At 40.9% G+C, this 7,521-nt stretch overlaps 1 non-coding gene across 1 annotated transcript; it reads right to left on the bottom strand.

The window, feature by feature from the left end:
* Nucleotides 1-526: 526 nt before the first annotated feature.
* On the bottom strand, nucleotides 527-634 carry LOC112739856 (small nucleolar RNA R71). The gene has a single exon (XR_003170791.1). It is a non-coding gene; the product is annotated as a small nucleolar RNA R71 (small nucleolar RNA).
* Nucleotides 635-7,521: the final 6,887 nt, after the last annotated feature.

The raw sequence follows: 7,521 nt of genomic DNA, 5'->3' as shown, positions 1-7,521 counted from the left end.
AAGCAAGGACAAGAATATTCTTGTTGAAGCAGATCCAGAACCTGAAAGGACTCTGAAGAGAAAATTAAGAGAAGCTAAATTACAACAATCCAGAGATAACCTTTCAGAAATTTCCGAACAGGAAGAGGAGATGGCAGCCGAAAATAATAATAATGCAAGGAGGATGCTTGGTGACTTTACTGCACCTAATTCCAATTTACATGGAAGAAGCATCTCCATTCCTGCCATTGGAGCAAACAACTTTGAGCTGAAACCTCAATTAGTTTCTCTGATGCAGCAGAACTGCAAGTTTCATGGACTTCCATCTGAAGATCCTTTTCAGTTCTTAACTGAATTCTTGCAGATATGCGATACTGTTAAGACTAATGGAGTAGATCCTGAAGTCTACAGGCTCATGCTTTTCCCTTTTGCTGTAAGAGACAGAGCTAGAATATGGTTGGACTCTCAACCTAAAGATAGCCTGAACTCTTGGGATAAGCTGATCAAGGCTTTCTTAGCCAAGTTCTTTCCTCCTCAAAAGCTGAGCAAGCTTAGAGTGGATGTTCAAACCTTCAGACAGAAAGAAGGTGAATCCCTCTATGAAGCTTGGGAGAGATACAAAGGACTGACCAAAAAGTGTCCTTCTGACATGCTTTCAGAATGGACCATCCTGGATATATTCTATGATGGTTTATCTGAGTTATCAAAGATGTCATTGGATACTTCTGCAGGTGGATCCATTCACCTAAAGAAAACGCCTGCAGAAGCTCAAGAACTCATTGACATGGTTGCTAATAACCAGTTCATGTATACTTTTGAGAGGAATCCTGTGAATAATGGGACGCCTATGAAGAAGGGAGTTCTTGAGGTTGATACTCTGAATGCCATATTGGCTCAGAACAAAATATTGACTCAGCAAGTCAATATGATTTCTCAGAGTCTGAATGGAATGCAAGCTGCATCCAACAGTACTCAAGAGGCTTCTCCTGAAGAAGAAGCTTATGATCCTGAGAACCCTGCAATAGCAGAGCTGAATTACTTAGGTGAACCTTATGGAAACACCTATAACTCATCATGGAGAAATCATCCAAATTTCTCATGGAAGGATCAAAAGCCTCAACAAGGCTTTAATAATGGTGGAAGAAACAGGTTTAACAATAATAAACCTTTTCCATCATCCACTCAGCAACAGACAGAGAACTCTGAACAAAATACTTCTAATTTGGCAAACTTAGTCTCTGATCTGTCCAAGGCCACTGTGAGTTTCATGAATGAAACAAGGTCCTCCATTAGAAATTTGGAAGCACAAGTGGGCCAGCTGAGTAAGAGGATCACTAAAATCCCTCCTAGTACTCTCCCAAGCAATACAGAAGAGAATCCAAAAAGAGAGTGCAAGGCCATTGACATAAGCAAAATGGCCGAACCCAATGAGGGAGAGGAGGACGTGAATCCCAAGGAGGAAGACCTCCTGGGACGTCCAGTGACCAATAAGGAGCTTCCCTCTGAGGAACCAAAGGAATCTGAGACTCATCTAGAGACCATAGAGATTCCATTGAACCTCCTTATGCCCTTCATGAGCTCTGATGAGTATTTCTCTTCTGAAGAGAATGAGGATGTTACTGAAGAGCAAACTGCCAAGTTTCTTGGTGCAATCATGAAGCTAAATGCCAAATTATTTGGCATTGATACTTGGGAAGTTGAACCTCCCTTGTTCATCAATGAACTAAGTGATCTGGATCAACTGACATTGCCTCAGAAGAGACAGGATCCTGGGAAGTTCATAATACCTTGTACCATAGGCACCATGATCTTTAAGGCTCTGTGTGACCTTGGTTCAGGAATAAACCTCATGCCCCTCTCTGTAATAGAGAAACTGGGAATCTATGGGGTGCAAGCTGCTAAAATCTCATTAGAGATGGCAGACAATTCAAGAAAACAGGCATATGGATAAGTAGAGGACGTGTTAGTAAAGGTTGAAGGCCTTTACATCCCTGCTGATTTCATAGTCTTGGATACTGGAAAGGAAGAGGATGAATCCATCATCCTAGGAAGACCTTTCCTGGCCACAGCAAGAGCTGTGATTGATGTTGACAGAGGTGAACTAGTCCTTCAATGGAATGAGGACTCCCTTGTGTTTAAAACTCAAGGATCTCCCTCTGCAACCATGGAGAGGAAGCATGAAAAGCTTCTCTCAAAGCAGAGTCAACCCAAGCCCCAACAGTCAAACTCTAAGTTTGGTGTTGGGAGGCCACAACCAAACTCTAAGTTTGGTGTTGAACTCCCATATCCAAACTCTAAGTTTGGTGTTGGAGAGTTTCAACAATGCTCTGAACATCTGTGAGGTTCCATGAGAGCCTACTGTCAAGCTATTGACATTAAAGAAGCGCTTGTTGGGAGGCAACCCAATTTTTATTTATCTAACTATATTTTTCTTAGTTATATGTCTTTATAGGTTCATGATCATGAGGAGTCACAAAATAAATATAAAAATTGAAAACGGAATCAAAAACAGCAGAAGAAAAATCACACCCTGGAGGAGCATCTGCCTGGCGTTCAACGCCAGAACAGAGCATGGTTCTGGCACTGAACGCCCAAAATGGGCAGCATCCTGGTGCTGAACGCCCAGAACAAGCATGGTTCTGGCGTTCAACGCCAGAAATGACAACAAATGGGCGTTGAACGCCCAAAATGGGCACCAACCTGGCGCTGAACGCCCAGAGTTGTGTGCAAGGGCATTTTACATGCCTAAATTGGTGCAGGGATGTAAATGCCTTGACACCTCAAGATCTGTGGACCTCACAGGATCATCTCAGGATCTGTGGACCCCACAGGATCCCCACCTTTCTTCCTCATAATCCTAGTTTTTTTTTCCACATCTTCTTCTTCATTTATTCCTTCTTCTTTTGCTCGAGGGCGAGCAACATTCTAAGTTTGGTGTGGTAAAACAATTATGTAAAGGATCTATAACTCAGTGGTAGAACATGTGGCTGCAAATCAAGAGATCCCTGAGATACCTCAGGGGATGCACTTCCCTCCACATAAATATTAGGAGCAAATCAACACCTCTCTAGGAGAATTGAGTTCCAATATGGGACAACTAAGGGTGGAACATCAAGAGCACTCCATCATGCTTCATGAAATAAGAGAAGATCAAAAAGCAATGAGGGAGGAGCAACAAAGACAAGGAAGAGACATAGAAGAGCTCAAGGACATCATTGGTTCCTCAAGAAGGAAACGCCACCATCACTAAGGTGGATTCATTCCTTGTTCTTATTTCTTCTGTTTTTCGTTTTCTATGTTATGTGCTTATCTATGTTTGTGTCTTCATTACATGATCATTAGTAGTAGTAACTATGTCTTAAAGTTATGAATGTCCTATGAATCCATCACCTCTCTTAAATGAAAAATGTTTTAATTCAAAAGAACAAGAAGTACATGAGTTTCGAATTTATCCTTGAACTTAATTTAATTATATTGATGTGGTGACAATGCTTCTTGTTTTCTGAATGTATGCTTGAACAGTGCATATGTCTTTTGAAGTTGTTATTTAAGAATGTTAAATATATTGGCTCTTGAAAGAATGATGACAAGGAGACATGTTATTTGATAATCTGAAAAATCATAAAAATGATTCTTGAAGCAAGAAAAAGCAGCAAAGAACAAAGCTTGGAGAAAAAAAAATAGGCGAAAAAAAAATTATAGAAAGAAAAAGGAAAAGCAAGCAGAAAAAGCCAAAAGCTCTTAAAACCAAGAGGCAAGAGCAAAAAGCCAATAACCCTTAAAACCAAAAGGCAAGGGAAATAAAAAGGATCCCAAGGCTTTGAGTATCAGTGGATAGGAGGGCCTAAAGGAATAAAATCCTGGTCTAAGCGGCTAAAACAAGCTGTCCCTAACCATGTGCTTGTGGCGTGTAGGTGTCAAGTGAAAACTTGAGACTGAGCGGTTAAAGTCAAGGTCCAAAGCAAAAAAAAAAAGAGTGTGCTTAAGAACCCTGGACACCTCTAATTGGGGACTTTAGCAAAGCTGAGTCACAATCTGAAAAGGTTCACCCAATTATGTGTCTGTGGCATTTATGTATCCGGTGGTAATACTGGAAAACAAAGTGCTTAGGGCCACGGCCAAGACTCATAAAGAAGCTGTGTTCAAGAATCATCATACTGAACTAGGAAAATCAATAACACTATCTGAACTCTGAGTTCCTATAGATGCCAATCATTCTGAACCTCAATGGATAAAGTGAGATGCCAAAACTATTCAAGAGGCAAAAAGCTACAAGTCCCGCTCATATGATTGAAGCTATGTTTCATTGATAGTTTGGAATTTATAGTATATTCTCTTCTTTTTATCCTATTTGATTTTCAGTTGCTTGGGGACAAGCAACAATTTAAGTTTGGTGTTGTGATGAGCGGATAATTTATACGCTTTTTGACATTATTTTTAGTATGTTTTTAGTAGGATCTAGTTACTTTTAGGGATGTTTTCATTAGTTTTTATGTTAAATTCACATTTCTGGACTTTACTATGAGTTTGTGTGTTTTTCTGTGATTTCAGGTATTTTCTAGCTGAAATTGAGGGACTTGAGCAAAAATCAGATTCAGAGGTTGAAGAAGGACTGCTGATTCTGTTGGATTCTGACCTCCCTGCACTCAAAGTAAATTTTCTGGAGCTACAGAACTCAAAATGGTGCGCTTCCAATTTCGTTGAAAAGTAGACATCCAGGGCTTTCCAGAAATATATAATAGTTCATACTTTGGCCAAGAATAGACGACGTAAACTGGTGTTCAACGCCAGCTTTCTGCCCAAATCTGGCGTCCAGCGCCAGAAAAGGAGCCAAAACCAGAGTTGAACGCCCAAACTGGCACAAAAGCTGGCGTTCAACTCCAAGAAGGACCTCTACACGTGAAACACTCAAGCTCAGCCCAAGCACACACCAAGTGGGCCCCAGAAGTGGATTTATGCATCAATTACTTACTTCTGTAAACCCTAGTAGCTAGTTTATTATAAATAGGATCTTTTACTATTGTATTAGACATCTTTGGTCTCAGTTTTAATCTATTGTTCATCTTAGGAGACTATTGATCATGTTTTAGGGGGCTGGCCATCTCGGCCATGCCTGGACCTTTCACTTATGTATTTTCAACGGTAGAGTTTCTGCACTCCATAGATTAAGATGTGGAGCTCTACTGTTCCTCAAAGATTAATGCAAAGTTTTCTATTCAATTCATCTTATTTCGCTTCTAAGATATTCATTCGCACTTCAACCTGAATGTGATGAACGTGACAATCATCATCATTCCCTATGAACGCGTGCTTGACAACCACTTCCGTTCTACCTTCGACTGAATGAGTATCTCTTAGATCTCTTAATCAGAATCTTCGTGGTGTAAGCTAGAATGATGGCGGCATTCAAGAGAATCCGGAAGGTCTAAACCTTGTCTGTGGTATTCCGAGTAGGATTCAATGATTGAATGACTGTGACGAGCTCCAAACTCGCGATTGCTGGGTGTTAGTGACAGACACAAAAGGATAGTAAATCATATTCCAGCATGATCGAGAACCGACAGATGAATAGCCGTGCCGTGACAGGGTGCGTTGACCATTTTCACTGAGAGGATAAGATGAAGCCATTGACAAGGGTGATGCCTCCAGATGATTAGCCGTGCCGTGACAGGGCATTGGATCATTTTCCCGAGAGATGACCGAAAGTAGCCATTGACAGTGGTGATGTATCACATAAAGCCAGCCATGGAAAGGAGTAAGACTGATTGGATGAAGATAGCAGGAAAGCAGAGGTTCAGAGGAACGAAAGCATCTCCATTCGCTTATCTGAAATTCTCACCAATGAATTACATAAGTATTTCTATCCCTATTTTATTATATTATTTTCGAAAACTCTATAACCATTTGATATCCACCTGACTGAGATTTACAAGGTGACCATAGCTTGCTTCATACCGACAATCTCCGTGGGATTCGACCCTTACTCACGTAAGGTATTACTTGGACGACCCAGTGCACTTGCTGGTTAGTTATGCGACGTTGTGAAGATATGTTTAGACCATGGTCCTGTGCATCCGTTTTTGGTGCCATTGCCAGGGAATCAATTTCGAACAACAATTCACAACCCGAGTAGCAATTTCGCATACCACTCTTCTTAGTTTCAAACCAAACAGGGTCAATGATAGGGGATTGTGGATTTTGGGATGGGTTCGCCTGGATATGGAATTTCCAGTGGAGGAGAGAATTATTTCAATAGGAGTTGGATTTAGTGAACCAGCTTCACAACACTCTGAGGCTGGTTAAACTTGATCCTGGGAGAGAGGATAGAGTTGTATGGAAGTATGATAAACAAGGAATTTTCTCTACTAACTCATTTGTGCAGGTGTTGCAGGTGGAAATGGTCCCGGCGGATATATCAAGCTACAGTTTCACAAGGACTATTTGGAAAGGCCTGGTCCCTCCCAGGGTAGAGTTATTTGTCTGGTTTGCCCTGATTGGCAGAGTCAATACGAAGGAGAGGCTGAGTCGGCTTGGGGTCATTCACCAAGAAGATAATTTATGTGTGTTATGTAACAATGGTGTTGAATATGGTCACCATATATTTCTTGGTTGTAGCTTTTCTTGGCAGGTTTGGTGTGCTTGGTTGTCATATGTTAGAATGCAATGGGCTTGTCCAGGTACAGTGAAGGAACACTTCCAAAGTTGGACTGAGAACTCAAAAACAAAGCAAGAGTGTAAGAGGTGGATGGTGTGCTTCTGTGCGATCATTTGGAACATATGATTGGAACGGAACCGGAGGATATTTCAGAACAACGGGAAAGGGGTTGAGGATATTATCAACTTGTCTTTTCTGAACTACAAGGAGTGGTTAGGTGCAGACCCCTTCTGTTGTTGATGGCAATGCCGGAGATGACAAAGGGATATCTACATTTTCTTTTTGTTCTATTTATTTTCTTAGCTTGATTTTATTTTGCTACTCTTCTTGCTCCACTCGTTGTTGAGCTCTTCGTTCAAAAAAAATGTTAGGATTAGTATTGGGCTTATAGTCTAATTAGAGAATTATTCTATAAATAGGAATAAAATGTACTAGTATAGGTATGCATAATGTAATTGGAAACTCAATTTCTCTCTTGGCCTTAATTCTAGGGATTTCTATTATATTCTTTCTAAATTTCTATCTAATTCTTTATCTCTTAATACAAATTCGTATCAAATGGTGTTTTCATTGAACTACATGCCCGTGCCGATCACCACTTTCCACGGTGGTTCGGATTCCAGTCTCGTTCCTTTGTTCGACAGTCATAATGGTTATTGGTGGATCCTTTGTTCTTGGAAGCGGTGGAATGCAACCAGAGTATTGGAGGCTCACCGTTTTTGAGAGGTCACAGGAGGACTGATCGGCCGCGATATGACCTCGTTTCGGTTCTGGTAGCAACGCAATCCAATGGCAGATTGGTCAACCTTCGAGCTAGCATTCCTGCATCGTTATCAACCAGACTTTCAACTAGTATTACCAGATATTGCAGGAAACTACATTTCAGA

Source organism: Arachis hypogaea, chromosome 13 (assembly GCF_003086295.3).
Source record: "Arachis hypogaea cultivar Tifrunner chromosome 13, arahy.Tifrunner.gnm2.J5K5, whole genome shotgun sequence".
Classification (NCBI taxonomy): domain Eukaryota; kingdom Viridiplantae; phylum Streptophyta; class Magnoliopsida; order Fabales; family Fabaceae; genus Arachis; species Arachis hypogaea.
This window is presented reverse-complemented; position numbering and strand designations above follow the sequence as displayed.